This window comes from Saimiri boliviensis, chromosome 13 (assembly GCF_048565385.1).
Source record: "Saimiri boliviensis isolate mSaiBol1 chromosome 13, mSaiBol1.pri, whole genome shotgun sequence".
NCBI classification, from domain to species: domain Eukaryota; kingdom Metazoa; phylum Chordata; class Mammalia; order Primates; family Cebidae; genus Saimiri; species Saimiri boliviensis.
Window position 1 is genome coordinate 99,083,526 of NC_133461.1, and position 24,882 is coordinate 99,108,407.

General features: G+C 37.0%; 1 non-coding gene across 1 annotated transcript; it reads right to left on the minus strand.

The window, feature by feature from the left end:
* Positions 1–7,870: 7,870 nt before the first annotated feature.
* LOC120360660 (small nucleolar RNA SNORA67) lies at positions 7,871–8,002 on the minus strand. Its single transcript, XR_005577106.1, has one exon. It is a non-coding gene; the product is annotated as a small nucleolar RNA SNORA67 (small nucleolar RNA).
* Positions 8,003–24,882: the final 16,880 nt, after the last annotated feature.

Below are 24,882 nucleotides of genomic sequence, written 5' to 3' on the forward strand. Positions count from 1 at the left end.
GGAGGGTGGATCTGTCTCAGTCAAATGTCTCTTCCTATGATGCAGTGAATGACCCCCCCCTGCTTTCTTGAATGACATCAGCTGAGCCATAATCAAAGTGCTCACGCCTGACTCACCATGCACTGTGAAGAATTGACTTCCAGCATAGCAGAGTGGGGGCAAAGTGGAGGAAATGGCCCGTGGCATGTGAATGACTTCTTGACTTTTGACTCAAACAGTTTCAATTGTGGTCAGGCCTCAGCGTTCCGGTGTATCTCTTTATTGCCTTGAGGCTTCTTGACTTAATTCTTTGCCAGTTTACAGTAAACCTGAACATGGGAATCCCATCCTGGGCTTCACAGGTCACTGCGGAAGGACCAAGTCTTGCAGCAAGAGGGAGCTGGGAAATTAGAATACTTTGCCAACTGTGCCCAGGTGCTGGCCTCTGAATTGCACATTCCTTACAATATACAGGAGCTAGCTGAAGCTAAGCTAGTTCATGCATGTTGCCATTTGGTGATGAGTTATTGGGGGAGATAAGGCAATGTTTGTGGTTTCAGGAGCCAAGGTACCATTAGGAGCTCACCTTGAATTGCTTTCAGAAGCAGAGAGATGTCAGCTGTTTCCCAGCCTCTTAGCCTCTCGTCTCCCTTGTAATTATAACTCATTGTTCCACTGACTTCCTTTCTCATTGGACAATGTCTCAAGGGTAGACCTGTCTCAGGGCAGGGCTTTCAGAAGCAGTTCTAAATGGTACTCAGACGTGTGCTGGGATTTTGCCAAAGTTCCTTAAAGTCTGACAGCTGAGTTGTGTAAGAGCCAAACCAAGCCTAGCAAAAGTGAATATTATTTTGCCATCAGGGCTGTTTCCCTACCGAAACAGTTGATAGTTCATCACCTCATCCATCTATCATCTGAAACTCAGCACTTGAAACCTTTTTTTCCTCCTGCTTTCTAGTGCATGGCAAAGATAGATTTTTTTTTTTTTCATTCTAGGGTATACTTTTCTCTAGGTGTTGACTTTTTGGGGTCACTTTTAATTTTTCTATCATTTTAAAATTCCAGAAAATTGGCAACAATAGTACTTTGATGTACCCTTCTTTACCAGATTCATCACCTTTTGACAGTTTCCCCCATTTGCTATCTTTCCCCCCAGTTAAAAAAAATTATGGTAAAATACACATAAAAGTTAATCATTTTTAAGCATACAGTTCAGTAATAGTAATTATATTCATAGTGTCATGCAACCATCGTCACTGTCCATAACTCCATCTGATAACTTTTCATTTTGGAAAACTGCACCTCTATACCCATGACATGATAACAGTGCATTTCTACCTTGCCTCAGCCCCTGGAAGCCACCATTCCACTTTCTGTGTCTGTTTTTGGCCACTCCAATTTTCACGTCACCATTCCTCTGTCTCACCATTTCTCTCTTTGTTTCTTGCTCTGTTATCTCTCTGTCTCTTGTTCTGTCTCTTTATAAACACGTACATTCTCTTTGAGAGTAAATTGGAGACATTGTACCCTTCAACTCTTAAATACTTCAATGTATATTTTCTAAGGATATTTTCTTACATAACTACAGTGCAGTTACCAGAGATTGTGTTCTTAAAAAATTATTTTTATTTTTGTGGAGATGGGTTCTCCCTTTATTGCCCAAGCTAGTCTCAAACTCCTGGGCTCAAGTAATCCTCCTACCCCAGCCTCCCAAAATGCTGGGATTATAGGCACAAACCCCCTTGCTCAGCTGACGCTGAGTTTTAAATGGAGGCAATAACACTGAGACTCATACAGCTTTAAAAAGTATGTTCTTTATACCTTTCTCGAGTGTATTGCTATAAAACCAGAATCAAAACCAACCAACAAACCAACCAACCAAAACCCACACACATGTATTAAGTGAGTACTGTATCTCCAGCAAGAGGTGTGGAGCTGTGCCCAAAATGAGGAAAATATGAGACACTGATTTTTTAAATTTGAATTTTTTTTTTTGTTTCTGTAGAGATGGGGTCTTCCTATATTGACCAAGCTGTTCTCGATTTCCTGGGCTCAAGTGATCCTCCCACCTTGGCTTCCCAAAATACTGGGATTATAGGCATGAGCCCTAGTAGGGAAATGATATAAACATGTAGAAAGTTAAGAAATCAATGAAATATTTTAAAAAATCATGTTAATTAGTTAAATGCAGATTCTTTGGGAAAAATAAAACACCCTTGAAACCATCAGAAAAATGGTAAATTCAGTGTAAAAATAATTCCTTGAACTTTATTTTTAGGCTGTGTAAATTTCTTAGCTAATTATAAAATTGTAGCATGATGTTGAGATAATTGGCAGTAAAGTTTTGATAGGATTGAATTTTTTATAACTTCGATTAAATCAGAATATGGAGCAAAAAACTATTTCTGGTTTTAGTAGACAAACCCTCTGGTTCCTAAATCAAAGAAAACTTGTACTAAAACTCATGTATAGTCTTTAAGGGTCCAAAGGATTGATAGAAAGCTAAATGAAAGCCTGCCCATATTTGTAAGTCTGCCCCTCTAGAGCCTGGTGCCAGGCACATACTAGATATGTAATGTGCATTATTTGATGAAAAACAATGCACTATATTTGGAGCCCAAGACATGAAGCATGAATGCATATCCTGGGGGACAAGAACTTTGGATTATTTATCTTCATCTTCTTCATCTTCGTCCTCAGAAGAGGTACAGTGAAACAATGTTTACTATTTTTTTGGTTTGTTTTTGTTGACACTTCTCCTTTGTTTGGTGAGAATGCAAGGAGGAGACAAGTGTCTGGAACATGATGCACACTTACCCTCACTATGACCCATGTGTAGAGTGGCCTGGACCTCACAAAGAGCTGGGATGAACAGAGAGGATATATTATTTGAAATGGAGGATGATCCCAACTAGGGGTTGGTCCTAGTGCATGCTCAAAAACAAAACAGTTGGCTGAAATACACGGAAGAATTACAAGATGGTGACCTAGAATGGGAAGCCTGTAATAATAATTAGGGCAACAAGGATAGAATCAAAGGATTGGTGATCCAAAGAAGATGAGCTAAGGATCCAGGATGAGTCTGAGTGAATATGGAAGACAGGGTGTGGCATGTGGCTTTCATGGATTCACAGTGAGTCTGCATAGGTGGGCTTGAGCCATTTTGGGTACAGAGTGGACTAGACATAGAGTAGAACTTGATAAATGTCCTCCAAAATGAAAGATAGCAGTTCAGTGCCTTATTATGTACGTCATTAGGAACCGCCAAAGAACCTCTGAACTGAAGACATTGTTGTTATCCTCTGCAAGGATTTGTAAGTACATCCCACCCCTACCCCTCAGATCTGTCCAGGACTTACTACAGACTTTGTAAAACAGCGATTTCCATCCTGAATATATAAACTCAGGAGCATAAAGGTCATAGACATGAAACGTGAGGTTGGCATTCTACATTATGGGTATCAATAATTGCCCCCTCCCCAGCTTTTCTTCTTTATTATTTATAGTCATGTTACCCAAAATAAATCCTGTCTCCTTACTTCCTTAAGCTCTTATTTTCTTGACCTCTACCCATTCTCAGCCCCTCATTCCTCTAGTTATATTGGCAACTTTGTCATCACCAATAATTACAACTTCTCCTTAATCTTACTCTCATGCCTCCTTTTCTTTGACCAACACCTCCACTCTTCTACCTGCCTCCTTCTGGTAATCCAACACCAACAACCTTTGTATTCCATCAGACCTTCAATCCATTGGTCCTACCATGTTTTCTTTGCCCTTCATCCCCTCACTATCTCGATTCCTTCTTCACCTATCTTAAATTCCGTGTTCAGTTGTTATAACCCTTGTGTATGTCTTTGACTCGCTTTCCATTTTCTCACTTTATATATTCACTTTGACAAACTGCAACCTTGATTAAATCCAACTTTTTGCTTGGTGGCTATATCTGTGTTTGGTGAAATGTAGTTGGAGGAAAAGATGCAATTACACTGACAAGTCGCACTTTAAAATCATGATGACCTTGACTCTAAAATAAACTTTTTAATGCAGAGAAGCAATTTTACTTTTTGTCCCTGGTCAGTGCACACTCTCATTGTTTTAGAATTGCTTCATGATTTGTTGCAGACAGTCTCATTCCACATACTCCCTCCTGTGCAACTGATTTTTAAATTGAATTTTATCGAAATACAACAGGTACATAGTTTAACAAGTCAATAAATAATATTAGGTATGTAACTAATGACAGTAGTTTCTTGCCAAATTTTCTTTCATTCCAATTCCCATGGTAATACTTTTAACTTTTGTTTCTTTTGTTCCCCCCATAGATCATAATTATACTACCATTTCTTATTTTTTCAATAATATAGTGCCTTTACACGTACACTCACCTTATTCTTCTGAGTCTTCTCCCCTTCTTCCAGTATGTTTTTTTTCAAAAATTTTGGTTAAGTCATTTCTCAATGTTTATATTATTACCGTGTAATTAATATTCACATTTGAACTTATAAAGTATGTTAGGGCAAAATTTTTTCTCTTCAAAAAATAGAAAAAATTTTATTTTTTTTTGGAATTAATTACTGTCACTTTTTTATTTGCAAAGTTTTCTTTGCATCAATTGTGAAATCTCTCAAACTTTCCTTTGGAATAGACCAGAAAATCTTGTCTGAGTGTGTTTACAACATGCCAACTATTATATTACTTTTATTTTTTTCGTGACTATTCAATCTAGAAGCCTTCTGAATCTGTTCTAGTCAAGATGATTTCTCTCTAGAAAGAAATCTAGAGAAATTTCTAGATTTTTCTAACTAGAGCTGCTGTCCGGGGACTTCTCTTCACTTTCATCCTGTCAATGCCTTCACCTTTCCCGTGTGAGAGTTTTGTTACTTGGTTCCTCTGTCTTTCTCTTTCCTGTTTAACTTCTCACTGAGGAGGAATGGATTATCCAGTAGCTTCCTGGGAAAGATAGCTAGAAGGACAATTTTGGGGGCATATTAAAACTCTAAAATACCCTTATTTCACTCATGTCCTTAATTGATAGTTTGGCTGGATACAGAATTCTAGATTGGCATCAGTTTCCTCTCACGTTTTGATGATATTGCTACATTGTTTTCTACCAGTGTGGCTAATATGAGTTTTAATGACACTGATACATCTTTTGTTAATAAACACTTCCCCCCCCACCCACTGTTCACATAACTTTAGGTTCTTATCTTTGTCCCTGGAATTTACAAATGCCACATAATGGACCATTGTACAGAATATTTTTTCATCATTTGCACTGTTTTTTCAGTGAGCCCTTCCAATGTGGAAAGTCATACTTTTCAGTTCTTGAAGGTAGTACTGAAATTATTATTATAATATAATTATTACTCTTTATTTTTCATATTTTTCTTTTCTAGAACTCCTGTTTGTTGGCTGCTGTATATCCTGGATTGATCCTTTGCTTTCCTTACTTACCTCACAAACTCTTTTTCTCTCTTTTTTTCTCCTGGGATATTTCCTCAACATTATTTTCAAACACTTTTGTTGGATTTAAATTTTTGCTGCTGTATTTTTAATTTTCAGAAACTCTTTTTTTTGGTAAAAAAATGCCTTTTATTGTTTATTTTTTAGATTGACAAAAATCATATGTATTTATTGTGTATGACCTGTTTTAAAATACATACACATTGTGGAATGGCTACATCAAGGTAACATATGAATTACTTCATATATATATATATATATACTCTTTGATGAGAATGCTTGAAATCTATTCTCTTAGCAATTTTACAAGAATACCATACACTGTTATCAACTGTAGTCATCATTTTGTATCAAGAACTCTTTCTGACATTCGGAATCTTCTCCTTTTTATCATGTCGTGTTCTTTTTCATGGAATTCTTTTATTTCTTAATTTTTGGAGGATATCAGACATAAAATATTGCTATTAGTTCTGGCATGGCATGCAAACAAACAAAAAATAAATTTGTTGGCCTGACATAGTGGCTCATGCCTGTAATCCCAGTCCTGGAAGCCAAGGTGGACGGATCACCTGAGGTCAGGAGTTTGAGACCAGCCTGGCCAACATGGTGAAACCCTGTCTCTACTAAAAATACAAAAATTAGCCAGGCGTGGTGCCTCATGCCTGTAGTCTCAGCTACTTGGGAGGTTGAGGCAGGAGAATGGATTGAACCTGGCAGGCAGGGGTTGCAGTTAGCCGAGATTGCACCACTGCACTCCAGCCTGGGCAACAGAGCATGACTGTCTCAAAATAAAAAATAAATAAAAAATCAAATAAATAAATAAAATAAATAAAATAAATTTGTTAAAGAGCACATGCATACCTCTATCCCTTGAGAGTTGGTGCTCAGTGCTGGGCATGAGATGTAATTTAAACATTAGTTCTCATAACTAACTTCAGGGAAATATTTATTCACCACTCTTGCCTTATGTCTTGTCTCAAAGCTGAAGAGAATTGTTTTTAAGTGCTGAGAAGGTTTGTGGGTGGTATCATTAAGGACATGAGAGGACACTGGTTAGATGACTGGTGAGGATGTAAGAGGTGGCAGCACTTATGTAAATGTAAAACATTTTAAACTAATTTGTCAAATCATTTTCTCAGATAACATGAAAGCAATAGATGCTTGCATAATGAAGTATAATTTTCCAGTAGTACCCTGGTATCCATTTCTTGTTTCTCTTCAGGTTTTAATTGTGGTTTCAGAGTTATTCATGGATTAATAATATTTGCTACAGTTGCTTATAACAGCTGAAGAACATTTTGCAATTTTAAACAAAAATACTCTTAGGTTTGTATATGTGTGGATCCAGATGTAACATTGTGAAATGTGATACTAATTCTTCATTGGCAAGTAGATGGACATTGAATTGGAATAAATTTATTTTTAAAAAGTGCATAGTAAGATATAGTTAAGTAAAAAATGTTAAATAAAATTCAGCTTTACTTAAATAAGTTTGATTTAAGCATTGGTATTTTAAATTACTTTTTCGTCTTTTAATTCTAATAGATTATTTTGCATCCTTTGAAAAAAATAGCTTTTTGAGACATATTATAAAAATATTTTTTTTTGAAATTTACTATTTGTTGAAAATATACTAAAATTTTGTAAACTGATACAAACATAGTATTTTAAAATCTTATTAGTATCAATAGAATATGCAACATGAAAATCTCAGTGATAACAGTGATTTTGCTGAAATGAAGGCAAGGAAAATAAAGCTTAACGGAATAAATAAGTAGTAATTAGGAGCCATGTTTGCCTTTATTACTATCTATATACTGCTACTCACCCAGCAACAGAACATTAGACAAAGACAATAATAATTATATTTAGTCATTGTTGATGTATATATATATTTCTTTTGCCTAAAAGTTGAAACATTTATTCAAAGAAAAAAAACGACGAGATGTCCACCTCTTGGCTTCCTTCCGTCCCCTCTTCTGGTGCACCTCAGCCCTGCAAGACTGAACCCTCACTGTGGCAAGGTGGCAGGACAGCCCCTCAGATGAGGTCAGCAACATGAAGGGGCATCTGCTCAGTGGAGGTGTTGTAGAAAGTCTTGCTGTCTTGAAGAGTCTTCTTTTCTTCTGCCACCGTGTTAACAGATGAAAGGTCTGGGTGTTAAGTGTGTTCATTGTTTCTGGGATTCATGGTTTCAAAGCTTTTAAGCCTTGTCAACTGACAGAGCAAGAAAAGAGCGCCTTTATGGCCAAACCAGTTACCTCCACCGATTCTGTGGATATAGTTTTTTCTTATTGGTGGAAAGGTCATAGTTAATGACTAAAGAAACCTGCTGCACACCAATCCCTCAGGCCTATATCAAGAAAGACAACTGCAACATGTGCATGAGAGGACAATCTATCCCTAAGGGAACAGACTTAGGTGTCCATGTAGGCAGCCAAGGAAGACAGAGGAAATAAGCATCCCCTGTTCCTTAGGCATGCTGGATTCTGTTCCAAGTTGCTACTTTCCTGAGAGAGGCACTGGATGTTTCCTTGAAGAGGGAATCCCTTTGGATTGTTAATATTTTTTGACTTTCAGTCATTTAAAACCTAGATTTGCACACACTTTTCAATTTTGTTGTTGTGAGGGAATATTCATCAAGGTAAGAGGAGAGAGCATATTCTATTTGTGTGCTTAATCTAACTTTTAAATATTTAAACATATGGTACTTGGGCCTTGATGTATACTCCTTTCCTAGGCAACTTACAGTACAGTCACTTACTTACATTCTCTTAGGTCTAAGCCCAGAATTGAAGGCTACTGAGATTAACCGAGCCCTTCATTGCATTCATGTCTTCCTTCACCGTCACCCACTCCTCTAAATTGCAATAGCAAAGCAAAGATCATGGAGGAGTAATGTACGATTTATGTTTTAGCAATCTATGGTTGAGATAGAAAATAGCAAGATGTTCTTTACGTAATCAAGTGCTTGTGGTGAGATGAAATGTCCTAGTATCTTTGAGAAGGAACCAACGAGCATTACCAGCACCTTGAGGATAGAGGCTATGTAGAATTAATCTTTTTCTTTGTGCCTAGCAGAGTATCTTGCAAATTAGGGGAAGTTTTTGGAAAAGGGGTAACTTTGCAAGGTCTGGAAGATGAGTAGAGTTTGCATAGACAGAGGGTTGAAAGCATCTGGGCTGGGAATGCAACTGTCAGCAAGGTATAAAGGTACATATATGTACCTGTGTATTTGTGCATGTGTGTGCATGTTTGTACAAAGGTGCATAGATGTGTCTGTGTGTGCACGTGTGTATGAAAGAGAAAGATGGGACTGAGGGTGGGAGAGGGGTGAGGGTAGAAAGGAAGACATTTTAGCTCGGGTGAACTGGAAAGTATGCTGGAGGAAAGTCAGAAATTAGATGGGATAAAATAGGGCCCCAACTGATGTAAGAGCTTGGAAAAAACCCATTATTCTCAGGTTACATTAGAAACATATGGAACAGAGAGGACAATGCTGCTATTGGAAAAAAGATGATTTAATGGCTAATTGTGAATTACTGTAATTAATTCCAGTCAAGCAAAACAAAGGGGGAGTAATTAAGACAGTGCCCACTTGTAAGAGATTTGAGTTTTAATGTCTGTCAAGCTCCAGAGTAAGCAGGAAGGAAAGCACATTACCTACCTTATAACTGGGTGCTTTTTCTAAAGATATTTTTAAGAGCCAATTTTTTGAGTGTCTTTGCTTAACTATAAAGAAAGCAAAGAGAAGCAGGAAGGGTGAGGGCCAGGAAAATTTGAGATGATTTTTTCCTTGTTACATAATGAAACTTAAAAAAAAGTAGATAAGCGCATCAGTCCATCAGTTTCTTTGATTTTGGGCCAAGTCTAAATGTCCTCTGTTCTGTTTGCTCATTTTAAAAAAGCTTAATGTTAACAAACTCTAATCCATTTAGTTCTTCTTTTGGAAGGACATTTATGCTCATAAGAAAATGCAACACCTGTCAAAGGAAATCTTGTGAGGTTGAGAAGATAAGCAGTTTTTATTAAAATGAATCCAAAAAAGAACTGGGGCAAATTTATCTCCAGCACTCCTAGTCCTAAGAAAGGTGTTAGAGAATATTTAAGGGAAGGAGCTGGTAACAAGTGTTCCTTTTTTTGTTTGTTTTGTTTTACAAAATATGATAAACATGTACCCCATATATGGGAATTACCCTGTAAGTAAAATTTACCCTGTAAGTCAATACATCTTTTTTGTTTGTTTGTTTTGTTTTACAAAATATGATAAACATATACCCCACGTATGGGAATTAACCTGTAAGTACGGGAATTACCCTGTAAATAAAAGTCATTGCAATAGTATCAGGGCGTTCCATTGCTGGCCCTATTATCAACTGGCTCTGTGACTTTGGAAAATGAATGCCACCTTTTTGTGCCCCCTATTTTCATTATCTGAGAACTTAAATAATTGGAATAGATGATCTCCAAGGTACACTTTAGGAGGAAGAAATGGAGGGCCAGAGGTAAGCAGGAAGTGGTTGTTCAGAGAAAGGTCTGGGTGCTAAATGTGTTCATTGTTTGGGGTTCGTTGTTTCAGGTCTTTTAAGCCTTGTCAACTGACAGAGCAAGCAAATGTATGTGTATACTAACCCGTTATAAACACATCTATGAATAGATCTGAATATAACCACCTTATGTATAGGACTCTAAACATAACTTCCTAGTGATAGCTCCACAGCTCGAGTCCATTTTCAGATGGATCAAACAAGCCTCCTCCCCTTGTTTAATTTCGACCTCCCTCTCCAACAGTAACAATCTGGTTCCCACCATTTGAGATCATTTATTTACTTGCTCAGTTCTAGTATACATGTATGGTGGTATCACGATTGTTTACTTACACCCTGTGGGAAACAACTTTAACAACTAGAGTATGGCGCTTATGTACAATTTGTTTTGCCTTTGATGTTACGGAGTCCACCCATTTTCAGGTTTGTTAGGTTAGCATTTCCCCCCAGCCCCTTTCAGGGAGGTGGTTTTATACATTTGTAACACAATTAGATTATTTTGTTGTATTCTGCATTTCATCTTGATATCCTCCAAACTCCTAAATGATTTTTGAAAAATTTGCGTGCATTAAGGCTCACTCTTTGTGCTATGAAGCTCTGTGGGTTTTGACAAATGCATGGTGTAATAATGTATTCACCATTATAGTGTCTAAAGAATAATTTTGCCACCGTAAAAAATTCCCTGGGGTTTACCTACTCAACCTCTATCCTTCCCCCAGAACCCTGGCCAACACTGATATTTTTACTATCTTTATAGTTTTGCCTTTACCAGAATGTCATATCGTTGGAATCACATAGTATATAGGCTTTTCAGACTGACATTTTTCTCTTAGCAATGAATGCATTTGAAATTCCTCCATGCCTTTTTGCAGCTTGGTAGTTCTTTCTCAAAAATCACTAAATAATATCCCATTGTGTGAATGTACCACTTTGTTTATTCATTCAGCTATCTAAGCACATCTTAGTTGCTTCCTGTTTTGGGTAAAGCTACTACAAACAGTCCTTTGCAGTTTTTTGTGTGGGCATGAGTTTTCAGATCAATTGAGTAAATATCTAGAAGCATGCTTGCTGTATTTTATAGTTAGAAACTGCCAAACTGCCTTCCAAAGTGGCTGTATTATTTTATATTCCTGTTAACAATAAATGAGATAAATATCACTTTTTAAATTGACCGTGGAGATTTAAAATTAAAATCTTTGACTTTGTCGAAAAGTTTCTAGTTCTCTTTCATGAAGGGGAGATGGTGCAGGGATCAAACACTTGAAGAAGAGAATAAACTAAGAAAATGGCCTATATTTGAGAAAAGCAGAGTGAGTGGGTCTGTGGCTAATCAAAGTAAATGTCTAGCTGTTACTTAGGTGCAGCTAATTGTTGTGATGCAGGAACCTGGGTCCCGTGTTTCTAAATTTTTAAAGTTTTTCAAGATAAGCCGGAAATCTGAATTTGTATATACTGTTCCACTTTTTAAAAATATAGACAATAAACTTTACATATTAATTTGGTAAATTTTGGCATATGTTTATGCCACTAAACCCATCACCCTGAACAGTTTCCTCATTTTTCTTGACAATCCCTTTCCTATCCCACGTCCCAGACATTCATTGATCTTCTTTCTGTCACTATACATTAGTTTGCATTTTCTAGAGTTTTTTTCTTAAGTAAATAAAAGTGTACATTAAACATTCCTTTTATCTGCCTTCTTTTGTTCAGTGTAAGTATTTTCAGATTTATTCATGTTGTGTGATCAATAGTTCATTCCTTTTTATAGCTGCATAGTTTTACATTGCATGGCTATGCTATAACTTGTCTATCCTTTCATCTATTACTGTTCATTTAGGTTGCTTCAAATTTGGGGTGTAACAAATAAAGATGATAAGCATATTTGTGTATATGTCTTTATATGAACCTGTATTTTTTATTTTATACTAATATTCTAAGAGTAATTGGGTCATGCAATAAATAAACAGTTAAACTTTAAAGGAACTGCCAAAATATTCTCCAGAATGATTGCATTACTTAACATTCTCACCAGCAATGAAAGAGACTTCCATTCTTCCAAATCCTCACCAACACTTGGTATGATCAGTCTGTTTAATTTTAGTGATTCTAGTCGGTGTGTAGTGGTATCTCTTTGTGGTTTTAATTTGCGTTTTCCTGATCACTAATAATACTGAGCATATTTTTGTGCTTTATTTGTCCTTCACGTATCTTCTTTGGTAAAGTGTCTATGAAAATATTTTGTCTGTTATTCTATTAAGTTATGAATTTTTTATTGAGGAGTTCTTGTTAAGGTCTACTATACATGTATAGCAGTATCATGATGGTTAACTTATACCCTGTGGGAAACATTTTTATCAACTAGAGCGTGGTACTTATGTACAATTTGTTTTGACTTTGATGTTGTAGAGTCCACCCATTTTCAGGTTTGTTAGGTTAGTGTCTCCCCCCAGCCCCCTTCAGTGAGGTGAATATATATATATGTGTGTGTGTGTGTATGTGTATGTGTGTGTGTGCGCGTGTGTGTGTATTCTAGATGCATCCTTCACCAGATACATGCTTTGCAGATGTTTCTTGCTATCTGTGGTTGCCGTTTTCATTTTCTTGGCAGGGTCTTTTGAGGAGCAGATCGATTTGCTCTTGGGTCTTAATTTATAGAGATGACTGAGTGACAACACAGAGAAGTCAATGCCATCGAAAGAAAAGTTTAATGTGACTCCCAGTTTCCTTAGAAATAATAGACATAGCCTAAAACTCTGGCCACAGGTGAAGCAGTAGTGTCAGTTAGGAGGCAGAATGGAGCAAGGGGAAGGCACAGGTTACAGACCTTATTGGGGTCTCTATTAGAAAGGCAAAGTAGGACAGGGGTAAAAGCTTAGGATCAGCTCCAGCAGCCTTTAGTTGTTTGGTACTTTGCCCTGGGTTGACATAGGGCAGGGGAAATATTGACTTCGTGTGTGAGAATTAGATAAAGAAAGTGACTGTGGATATGAACTCTGGATTGGTTAGTTATTTAATAACATATGAAAGGAAGACTTGCCAACAAGTTGTTTACTCTGTCTGGGAATGAATGAACTAGCCCTTGCAGGGGCAGTCTTTCCCTATGCAGCAAGATGCTCCCCAAATGTCAAAACATCATAAAATGTACAAAATAAAACTTGTGATTAATACGTAGATGTCAGCTGGGTACAGTGGCTCACACATGTAATCTTTGCACTTTGGGAGGTCAATGTGAGCAGATCACTTGAGCCCAGGAGTTTGATATCAGTCTGGGAAATATGGCAAGACCCTATCTCTACCAAAAATACAAAAATTAACAAGGTGTGATGGTGTACGCTTGTGGTCGCAGCTACTTGGGAGGCTGAGCTGGGAGGATTGCTTGAGCCCAGGATGTAAAATCTGCAGTGAGCTGTGATTATGCCACTGCACTCCAGCCTGAGTGACACAGCAAGACCCTGTCTTAAGAATAAATAAATAAATAAATAAATAATACACACATGTTTTTACATTTAGATGAAGTCCAATGCATCAACTTTTCTTTTGTGTTTACTCATTGTTCTAGATAAGAAATCATTGCCTAACTCTGTGCCACAAAGATATTCTCCTGTGGTTTTGTCTATAAGTTTTATAGCTTTGGGTTTTACATTTTAAATCTATGATCCATCCTGAATTTACTTTTGCGTAAGGTTTTAGATACATGTTGAAGTTCTTGTTCTTTTTTGCATATGAATATATAATAATTCCAGCACCATTTATTGAAAAGGCTAGCCTTTCCCAACTTTCTTGACTTGCCTTTGTACTTTCATCCAGAGTTAATTGTACACATATCTGTGGGGTCTCTGTTCTGTCCTGTTGATCTATTTGTCTATCTTTGCACCCATACTATACCGTTTTGTTGTGATCTTATACTAAATCTTAAAATCATTTAGTTTTGTCCTCTGATTTTGTTCATCATTTTCAAATTGTTTCCTAGAGAACATCGGTACAATTGATAAAATTCTAGTCAGACTGGTCAGGAAAAAATGGAGCAGACACAAAACTACCAATATCCAGTGTGAAAGAGTTGATTCTACAGATACTAAATTTGAGCGCTTCCATGAAATGGACACACTCTTTGAAAGATACAAACTATCAGTGCCTACACAAGGAGAAATAGTTAACCTGAATAGCTCTACATCTAAGAAAGAAATTTGTGATTAAAAACCTCAGAAAGAAAACTCCAGGCTATTGTTTTGGCTATTGTCCGGTCTATTTTGGGTCTTTTGCATTTCTTTAGGATTTTTTTTTTGTACTTATCAGTTTCAACAAAAACCTACTAGAATTTTGATTGGCTTTTCATTGAATGTATAGATAAATTTAGGAATAATTAACAGCTTGACAATATTGGGTCATCTGATCCATAGACAAGGTATGGCTCTCTGTTGATTTAGAACTTTCTTTCTCATCAATTCTTCTGTGATATTTTTTCTTTTCACCATTCCCAATCACAGTGGGAAGTGTTCTGTACTTTTTAGTGTATAGACCTTGCATATCTTTGTCATATATTACCCAAGTATTTTACTAATTTTAATGCTATTGTAAAAGGTATTTTTTTCTTGAATTATTTCTTACTATTATGTAGAAACAGAATTAAATTTTTTATGTTGATCTTGTTTCCCGAAACCTTACTAAAATCACATATTAGTTATAGTCAGTTTTTTTTGTAGACATCATCGGATATTCTACATAGATGATTATGTGGTTGTACATACAGACAGTTTTGTTTTTGTCCTTTCCAGTCTGGAACCTTTTATTTATGTATTTGTTTTTCTTTTTTTTTTCCTAATTAAACTAGATGAAACTGTCTATACAATATTGAATAGAAATGGTGAGAGTAGAAATCTTTGCTGTGTTCTTGATCTTTAGGTGTAAAATATTCAATGATGTTAGCTATGGGCTTTAAAAAACAGATGTCTTATATCAAGTTTCTTCTAATCCTAGTGTTTCAAGAGTTTATTTCAGGAATCGATGTTGAATTTTAACAGTTTTTTTTTTTTCTGTGCTAATGGAGACCATCATATGATTTTTATTTTTTAATTTATAAATAGGGTGAATTAAATAGATTGAATTTTGTGTTTACACTAAAGGTCATGAAGGATATTGGCTTGTAGATTTTTCTTGTAATGTTTTTGTGTTTTGGTATTAGGGTTATACAGCCTCATAGAATACCCTGGGAAGTATTCCCTTCTTTTGAATTTTCTGTAAGAGTTGGTATAGACTTGGTACTAATTCTTCCTGAAATGTTTGGGAGAATTAACCAACGTAGCCATCTGGGCCTAGAGTTGTCTTTTGGAAAAGGTTTGAAAATTAGATTTCTTTGTTAGACATAGAGCTATTGAGGTTAACTATTTCTTCTGAGTAGGTATTGATAGCTTGTGTCTTTTAAGAAATGTATCCGTTTTATCTAAGTGGTCACTTTTAATATCTGTACAATCAACTCTTTTATACCTGATGTTGGTAATTTTGTATGTCTTCCACTTTTTTCCTGATCAGTCTGGCTAGAGTTTTATCCATTTGATTGACCCTCCCAAAGTACCGTTTTTTAAAATTGATTTGGTATAAGTAGTTCCATTTCATTGTTTTTTGCTTTGATCTTTATTATTTCTTTTGTGATGCTTACTTTGGATTTAATTTACTCTTGTTTTTCTAGTTTCCTTAAGGAGAAAGCTGAGGTAATTGAGTTGAGGCGTTTGTTCTAATATAGGTAGTTAGTGATACACATTTCTCTTTAAGAGTGATATCAGGGAAGGTGGTGGAGTAGGATGTGCTAGGAATCTGTCTCTCCACCTGGACAACAGTAGTACAGCAGAAACTGTACGAAGTAAGTAGTTTGGAACTCCAGAGTTTATTTGAATTTTTGCAACTTCTAGGTGAAGAGCTTGGCTGGTAAATTGTGGCTAATTTTGATCACTTTTAACCAACAGTACAATGGTAGCTACCTATTCGCCTTCCACTCCCAACCCTGTTGCAGCAGTTACGGGATGTCAACTTGTGGTTTTGATGCTCCTTGTGTTATCCACAGTAGGTAATAAGGATTTTGTCTCTCAAATATTGGGGTGTTGTTTTGTGCTATCCACAGCAGGTAATAAGGACTTTGTCCCCCAGATATTGGGGTTTTGTTTTGTGCTTTTGTATTGTTGCTCTAATGGATGAGGTATGGGCATGGAGGCTGGATGCCATTGTTCTAGCCTCCATGGGCTGAAGTGTTTTTTCCAGGATATTGAAAGGTCTGAGCCCGTTCTTTGGACAATCAAAGGAAACTATGCATATGGAGAATTTTAGAAAGTAACTGCTTATGTCCAGAAAATGACACAGATGCAGTAATGACCTGATGAAAGCTTAAGCTTTTACTTTAAGCTGACCCAGGCACAGAGCCCAACAATCAGGAAACAAAACAAAACAAAACAAAACAAAACAAAACAAACAAAAACCCTGAAGGAAGAGAATCTGATTTCCATAGTTATTACATTATAAGATTTAAACTTACAATTTACAACAACAAATCACAAAGAAACAGGAAAGTATGGGCCACTCAAAGGAAAAAAATAAGTTGACAAAAATGGACCTGAGGAAGTGCAGATACCAGACTTACTAGACAAAGATTTTAAAACAGCTGTCTTAAAAATGCTCCAAAAGCTAGTGGAGGATACAGAAAGTGCTCTAGGAACAGAGTTTTGTATGTTATTGAAGTTAAATTGGTATGAAGTCCAGTTAGATTGTTATGGCTTTAGGATGTTAAATGTGAGCCCCATGGTAACCACAAGCAAAATACTGAAAACCAGAAGACTTTACTACAAAAAATAAAGTAATCACAAGAGAAGACAGTAATAAATGAAGAACAAAAAGCTATAAGGCAAATAAAATAGTAAACATGAAGCAAAATGGCAGAAGTTTCTCCTTATCAGTAATTATTCTAAATGCAAATGGATTAAACTCCCAATATAAAGACAAAGACTGGTGCAATGACTCCCTCACAGAAAAAGAGATGACCTTATTATATGCTGCCTACAAGAGACTTACTTTACATCCAAGTACACAAGCATGTTGAAAGTGAAACGATACAGAAAGATATTTCCTGCAAATTATAAACAAAAGAGAGCTGAAGCATCTACACTAATCTTAGACAAAATAGGCCTAACTTTAAAACAGTTCAGAGGACAAAGAAGGATATTACATATTAATAAAAAATTCAATACAGAAATATGATATAATAATTTAAACCTTTATATACATGAAACTTGAATTGCTGTTGTTGCCTATGCTTTTGGTATAATATTTCTGGACTTGTTGCCAAATCCAATGTCATGAAGATTTTCTTCAGTGTTTTCTTTTAAGAGTTGTATAGTTTTAGCTCTGATGTTTAAATTTTTGATACATTTTGAGTTGATTTTTATATGGTATAAGGTAGTAGCTCAGTTTTATTCTTTTGCATATTGATATTCTGTTTTCCAGCACCGTTTGTTGCAAAGTTTAGCTTTTCCCCACTGAATAGTCATATTATCCTTACCAAAGATCAACTGATCATATGAGGATTTATTTCTGTACTCTTTATTCTATAATATTTTATTGGTCTTTATGTATGTCTTTATGCCAGTGCTATACTGTTCTAATTACTGTAGCTTTATTGATGATGTTATTCACATTTTCTTTGTACTTTCTGATTTTTTGTGCACTTGTTCAATCAGTTATTGGGAGAGGATATTGAAATCTGCAATGATAATTGTGTATTTGCTTATGTATCCTTGCCATTCGATTAGTTTTTGCTTCATGCATTTTTAAGCAATGTCAGGAAGAGCATAAACATTTAGGATTATTATATTCTCTTGTGGAATTTGCCACTTTACTCTTGTGAAATGACCTTGTTTATCTCTGGTAATTTTTTTTTTTTGAAATCTACATTTTCTGATGTTAATGTAGTAGCCATTTCTTCAAAATTAGTATTTGCATGATATAACACTTTTTTTTTAATCAATTTGTGTCTATATTTAAATTGAATCTTTCCCATTCATTTACTTATGCAATTACTTATTAATATTAGTATGAACTTATGGGTATTTATTTTATAATTTGGGTTACAATACAATGATACCTAATTTATTTTTTTGCCCAAAATAACATGAAAACAGTCTTTCTTTGGTAAAATATTTTTTCTTTCTTACTTTCTTTTCTTTTCTTTTTTTTAAACCTAACTCATCCATAACAAAATATTTTTAAAGATTTTTTTTCTGCCTCCCCTTCTTAGGAGACTTCCATAATATGTATGTTAGTCCAATTAAATTTGTTCAACTGATACGCTTTCCTTTTTTGTTCTCTGTGTTCCTTTTATATAGCTTCTATTGCTATGTCCTCAAGTTCTTCTCTCTTTTCTTCTACAGTGTCTGATCTGCCATTATCCCCTTACAACATTATTTTTCAATCTCTGATGTAGTTTTAGGTTCTAAACATTGAACTTGTGTCTTTAGTTAGCTTCCACATTTCTACTTAACTTGTTAATACTATTAGATTTTATATTTGTTTTAACGTCCTTGTATTCTAATTCTAACATCTCTGTCTGGATTGGTCTTTATGGATTTAATTTTCTCTTTATAAGGCATATTTTTTTTTTGGTTTGTGTGCCTGGTAATTTTTGATTGGGTTCTAGACATCATGAATTTTATTTGTTAGATGTTGGATATTTTTGTATTCTTACAAATATTTTTAACTTTTGTTTAGGGACACACCTGAGATATTTGGAAATATTTTGATTCAGTTGGTGTCTTGCTGTTTAAGATTTGGTAAGTAGTACAAGAGTAGAGTTTGTTAATTTAGGGGTGTATTAATTTGTTCTCACACTGCTATATACTGCCTGAGACTGGGTAATTTATAAACAAAGGAGGTTTAATTGGCTCACAGTTCTACATGGGTGATGAGACCTCAGGAAACTTAGAATCATGGCAGAATGGGAAAAGGCATGTTTTACATGGTGGCAGATGAGACAGAGCATGTGCGAGCACAGGAAAAACTACCATTTACCATTTATAAAACCATCAGATCTGATGAGAATTCACTCACTATCATGAGAACAGCATCGGGGAAACTGTCCCATAATCCAATCACTTCTCTCCCTCAACATGTAGGGATTACAATTCAAGATCAGATTTCAGTGGGGATGCAAAGGCTAATCATGTCAACGGCTAATTATTTCATACAACTGAAGCGAGACCCCTTTGGGTACTGTACCCAATGCTCTGTGAATTATAAGATTCTCTAGTCTAGCTGTTGAAAATAGGCAATATTCTTGACCTTATGTGCATGTCAAAAACTGTTTTCCTGGACCCTTTTGGATGGTTCTTTCCCTGGCCTTGCATTCTGACTAGTAGTCTGCTGAAAGCCCAAAAGGCACTCTGCAGATATCCATGGTTCTTTCCCTGTGCATCTCTCTCCTTTCTGATAGTTTATCCTGTGATTCTAACTACCTTAGTCTTTCAGCTCCATTTCCTCAATTCAGGGACTGCTTTAAGCTCCTTATAAGTTATTCTCCCTCCTATGCCCTGGCTTGGAAACCTCCTCAAGGCAATATATTGGGGGTAATGGTAGGGCTCAACTCATTTGTTCACCATCTTTCAGAGATCACTGCCCTTCATTGTCTGATGTACAGTTTCTTCAAAACTTTTGCTATGTATGTTTTGTAATTTTTTGTTGTTTTGTTTACCTTGGTTTGGTTGTTTTAGGCAGGAATGTAAATCTGATCCTTGTTACTGTATCTTGGATAGAAGTTGAACATCATTTGTTAAATATTGACATTTAATACAGAATTTTAAAAGATATACTGCAAGCAAACAAAAAATGTCTGGGCTTTCATTTAGCTCTTAGGTCATTAGTTTTTGATCTCTGAGATAGTTGATCACATGGACAGGCAAAAATGCCATTTTTAATAGAATGCAATAAGAGCCATGATAAAAGTTTCTATGGGAGCTCAATAGTTGAGGCTTTAACCCCACACTGGTATGAAATTAAGTCTTTTTGAACACTTGAGGAAGCCTTGATGACTGTGCAGATGTTACTTGATTAAGAAGGCATGGTGGGAGGAGAGAATGGTTCAGGTCAGAGGTTCACCATGGATAAAAACATATTGGTGTGGAATCACATGGCCTGAAGTAGGAACTACGATCAGTTTGATATTGTCAGTTTGAATAATAAGCAAGTGTACAAGTGAGAGTTCCCCAAAAAGACAGAACCAATAGGATATATGAGAGGAGATTTACTAGGGGAATTGACTCACAAAATCACAGGAGCCAGAGAAGTCCCAAGATAGGCCCTCTGCAAGCTGGAGAACCAGAGAAGGCAGTCGTGTGGCCAGTTCATGTCCTGTAGCCTCAGAACTAGGGTAGCCAATGGTGCAGCTTCCAGTTTGAGGCTGAAGACCTAAAAGCCCTAGTTGGGCCATTGGTGCAGGTGCCACAGTCCAAAAACCAAATAATCTGGCATCTGATATTCAAGGTCAAGAGGAGAAAAAAGTCATATTGCTTGGGAACAGAGAGAGAGTAGAGAGAAAATCCCTGCTGTTCCTTCTGTTTGTCCCAGCTGGGTCTCCAGATTGTATGGTGCCCACTCACACTGATGATGGGTCTTCCTCTCTCAGTCCACTGGCTCACAAGCCAATCTCTTCTGCAAATACCATCACAGACACACCCAGAAACAATGTTTCAACATCCATCCAGGTCATCCCTCAATCTAGTCAAGTTGACAGCTAAAATTAACCATTGTATCAAGGTAGAAGTGGTGGAGAAGACCAGAGAAATGGGCAGTTACCTCATGAACAGCATCATCTATCATGCTAACACATTTAACCTTAGCCTTGTAAATAATGGAGAAATTCTGAAGGTTCTCCTGTGAAGCAGGGGCATGATATTACAGACGTCACTCTATAATGGGGAGTATGGAGTTGAGGGGCAAAGACTGACTTTAGGAAGATAAATCGGGAGGTTATTCCATTTGTCCAGGGGAGAGAGGCTGGTGCCTGACTATAATATGAGGCTAGTTATGGACATTTAGGGAAAGATATGAGAATTGTTTTAGATGTAAAAATGTCAGAACATCTTAACTTACTGTGTGTGAGGGAATGCAGGAGAGGATGTGGGCATAAAAGAAGTTGCAGTCCTTTGGCTGGAAGGACCACATGAAAAATGCTGGAAGGAACTGTTACGAGCTGTGGTGGGGTGGGGAGGAACAGTTCTGGGGTAGGGAGAGTTCAAGGACTGCTGAGCTTGAGGTGGCTGTGAGAAGATGCTCTTTTTGATGCTTATTTTCTCTTTCTCATTTGTGCCTGCCCTACTGGTGGGACAAAAATCATAAGAGAATTTAATACCTGATTGAGAAGACTTTTTCTCAAAATCAGATTCCCAGTCACAAAACTCTGATTCTTGGTCCATTTATCAGCAGCCTCTGATAATTTGGGCAAAGCCATTTAGGGCTGCTGTATTAGGCTGTGCACATTGTCTGTGGTTCTGCTGTATAGTCACCATTCACATAATACAATGAATGATGTGTCCTGGAATTGGTCTACACATGCCCTAGGCACCTGTTTGTGGGGCGTGTTGTTGTGTTAGAGAAAGAGCCTGATCTTGACTCTTACTAGACCATTTACACATTGGATGACCTAGGTCAAGTGACTTAACTTTCATGATCCTCTGTTTCCTTGTTTCTACTGTGAGTGTGATAATTAATACCTTACAGAGCTGTCCATGAGAATTAAACAGGTCACAAATTTAAGAAGCATTATTTGTTATTCTTTGAGATCTTTCTGCTGTTTGTTCCCCTTCTCTAACCATCTGATTCCTGTATCTTCCTGAAGCTTTGTAAGGGGCTTGGGCTGGGTATACAAATGAGAAGTAAGGGTTTGGGCAGTGGTTTTTAATCTTGGATGCACATTAGAATCACATGAGAGTGCTAAGAAATACTAATATCTAAGTATCACCCCAAGGGTTAGTGACATAATTTATGTGGTGTATGACCTGAGCTTTTGAATTTTTTTTTTTTTTTTTTTTTTTTTTTTTGAGATGGAGTCTTGCACTGTCACCTGGGCTGGTGTGTAACGGCATGATCTTGGCTCACTGCAACCTCCATCTCTCGGGTTCAAGCAATTCTCCTGCCTCAGCCTCCTGAGCTAGCTAACCTACATAACCTAGCCACCACACCTAGCTAATTTTTTAATTTTTATTAGAGACTGGGTTTCACTATGTTGGCCAGGCTGGTCTCCAACTCCTGACCTCATGATCTACCTGCCTCAGTCTCCCAAAGTGCTGATATTGCAGTGTGAGCCGCCACACCCTGCTGCTTTTGTGTCTTTTTAACACTCCCTTGCTTCTAATGTGCACCTGGGGTTGAATAACCGCTGCTTTAGCCTTTCTATCTCACTGACATAATTGGAGGCTAGGATTAAAGTCTGTGCTGGGGGTAGGGAAGGGTTTTCTTTGTTCTCTTTTTGCTTTGAGATTAGTGTTTGTTATTTGGGGAGGCTGGCTGAAACAGATATAAAGATCAGAATGGGGCTGGGAAGATGGGCTTTTTGTTGTTTTTATAGTCTTGTTATGAGAAAAATGTTGAAATGTACTTATGAAATAAATCCATAAATAAAAAGATACTCTATGTTTTCAAGATGAATAAAATTGGCAGCTGATCTCTCCCTTTTTGCTTTAAGGGTGACTAAAAGCATTACTATATTAAAAATTATTGGGTTTGGAAGGAGACAAGAGATCAGTATGAGGATAAAATAGCATCTTGCCAGACCCAGAAAATAACAATACAGAACACATTTCAATTTGGATTGAAGATAAATGAGGCATACAGTTTTAAGTATGTCTCATGCATGATTTGGAACATACATGTACTAAAAAAATTGTTTATCTTAAATTCAAATTTAACTAGATGTCCTGCCTTTTTTTTTTTTTTTTTCTGGCAAGCCAAGGGCAAACTACTCAAGAAACTGAAGCAAGTCAGAGTGAGCTGCTCTAGGAATCAAAAGTCATGCTTTGACCATAATCATAAATGGGTTGCCATTGGCTTAGGTTCTTGGGATTAATCTGGGTTTGAAAGAAAGAGCTGAAAACTAAGTAGCCCACAAAGCTGTTTTAGTCATATGATCTCTTACATGGATATAACACATACGCTTTTCTAAAGTGCTTTCACAATACATTCTCTCACTTTATCCGCCAAACCACCAGAAGTTTAGCTCACGTTAGCCACAGTTTGACAGTGGAAAAACACCAAGGACTAGAGAAAAGAAACTGCTCTGAAGTCCTCAAATGGGTTAGTGTTAAATCAAGACCTAGGATCTATTTTTACCTACTTCTATCTCATTGTCATCCTTAAGTGTGGGTTTAAAAAGTTAACTTTTTAAAATAGAGGTGCCAGATTGGGTGTGGTGGCTCACACCTGTAAGTTTAGCACTTTAGGAGGCCAAGGCAGTAGGCTCACTTAAAGTCAGGAATTTGAAACCAGTTTGGGCAACATGGTGAAACCATATCTCTAAAAAGAATAATTAAAAGCCAGCTGTGGTGGTGAGTGTCTGTGGCCCTAGCTACTCAGGAGGCTGTGTTGGGAGGATTGCTTGAACTTGGGATCCTCCAGGCTACAGTGAGCCATGATCGCTCCACTGCACTTCAGCCTGGGTACCAAGGTGCTTAGACTGTATATGTATATATAGACTTTCAGCAGTGGGGATGAGTAGTTGTCAATGTATTATCCATCCTAGTAAGGGAGAAAGAGGTTAATCTACTTAATACGTACCTAAACCTATGAATTTTACCCTGGTCATTCTTCTCACTCCTAGTCCATAGGTGAAACTGAATTGAAATCCACTTTGCAACCGCAGCTCTGTTGCAGGCAGTTCATCGGTCATGCCCACTTCACATCTGCTCTTGCTGCTTCTTCCGTTACTGCCTTTGCCTCTTGGCTCTTGGTTTTGTCTCCCATATCTGTCTCCAGAAAGATGGATTTCAGGGTCTCAGGTTTCATCATGATCATCCTCTAGAAGCAACTTGACTTGCTGCCCTCCTCCGTCTCTTCGAGTTCCCGCCATCTCCGCTGAGCTCGTCGCTAGGCCCCAGGCTGCTCCCTAACCACATCACATTATTCTAAAACTATTCTAAAATTTCTAAACATTTTAGGAGAAAATGATGTACTGGAACTCGAATGACCTAGGTGTCAAATGTCTAAGTTTGGTAGGGCATCGGAGACTCTGAGATGCTGAATGAAGTTGACTCGGGTCAAAATTCAATGTCCCTGGGCTTTACAGTCTGCCTTTACAATATACTTCCTTTTATTTTCTGAATTTTTCCTTTCACTCCATGAGTTTGGGAAGTTTTAGAATAATGTGATGTGGTTAAACTGCTGGAGATATCTGAGCTACAAATCTAGCTCTTCATCACATTTAAGACAGGGCTGGTTCTCCACTGTAGGGTGAAGTTCAAACTCCTTAGCTTGCCATTGAAGACGTTCCCCAGGCTGGCACGTGCCCAGCTTCCCACTTTTATTCCCCATGTGTCATTTGCTTACTCAAACTGGTTTCCCTGCTGTTCATGGAGCACTCCTTACATGTTATCTCTTCTGAGTCTAATCCTGTTTCTGGAATGAGCTCCTCCCTCCATGCTGTCTACATCCTAAGCCATCTCAAGGCCCAGCTCAGATGTCACCTTTTCTATGAAACTTACCTAACACCCTTGGATCTCCTAGGCCATTTTTGTTGCACCATACTTTGATGATTTATTATATACTAGGAATGCTGTTCAAAACACTGAGCACTAATTGATCTTAATGGTTGCTGGCCATAGTGATCGCACAAGGTTCCAAAGGTCCTTCTCTGTGCCAGATATTT